Source organism: Lynx canadensis, chromosome B2 (assembly GCF_007474595.2).
Source record: "Lynx canadensis isolate LIC74 chromosome B2, mLynCan4.pri.v2, whole genome shotgun sequence".
NCBI classification, from domain to species: Eukaryota; Metazoa; Chordata; class Mammalia; order Carnivora; family Felidae; genus Lynx; species Lynx canadensis.
Genome location: NC_044307.1, coordinates 62046025 through 62046936, shown reverse-complemented (window position 1 = coordinate 62046936; position 912 = coordinate 62046025). Strand labels below are relative to the sequence as shown.

Here is a 912-nt window from a genome sequence, read left to right as displayed (position 1 = left end):
GATTTTGCAACACATAAAATAGCAGGAAGCTTACAAGTAGGCCAGGCAAGTCTGAGTTTTGAGGAATAAGTAAATGAGAAGGGAATTCTAGGCATGGCATCAAGTATCAGCCCTTTAAATGTTTTTTTTTTTGTTTTTGTTTTTTGTTTTTGTTTGTTTTTTTTACTTTGAGAGAGAGAGTGCGAGCAGGGGAGGGGCAGAGAGAGAGAAGGAGATAGAGGATCTGTCTCTGCTCTCAGCACAGAGTCCAATGCAGGGCTTGAACTCATGAACCATGAGATCACGACCTGAGCAAAAGTCAGATGCTTAACAGATTGAGCTACCCAGATACCCTCAAGTATCATCCCTTAGCGATAACTTTAATAAAATCAAAGAGAATGGTCTATTAAAAAAAAAAAAAAAAGTAGGGTAGATTAGAGAACTTACACTTGATCTTAGCCAAAAGGCCGAGAAGCGATAGATTAGAGAACTTAAATAACTTCCTGTTTCAGAACACCTAGAAATGATGAGAAAACAAAGACCATATTCTTTAATACTACATAGATGTACTCATGAAAAGTTTGGGAATACCTAGGACCTCAAACAAAGTTGGAAAAGAAAACTAGAGGAGGAAGTATATGCACTTATGCTGCAGAGTTCCCAGTAGGCATTTACCATGTGAAGAGGAGGGATAAAGCCTTGAGCTTTTTGCAGAATGAGTAGTTAGAGGTGATTTGACTAAATACAGAACCCTTAAAATGTTATACTATCAAACATATACAGTAGAAAAATAAAACTCACCAATGCTGTAAGTAAGCAAAGTTTTTCTGTCTTAATCTTTCTACTAAGATGGTTTTAAAAAAATGTAAGGTTTTTTGGAATACTACTCAGCTATGAAAAAGAATGAAATCTTGACATTAGCAACAACACAGA

At 36.1% G+C, this 912-nt stretch overlaps 1 pseudogene; it reads right to left on the bottom strand.

The window, feature by feature from the left end:
- Positions 1-375: 375 nt before the first annotated feature.
- On the bottom strand, positions 376-458 carry LOC115515181 (annotated as a pseudogene).
- Between the last annotated feature and the right edge of the window lie 454 nt (positions 459-912).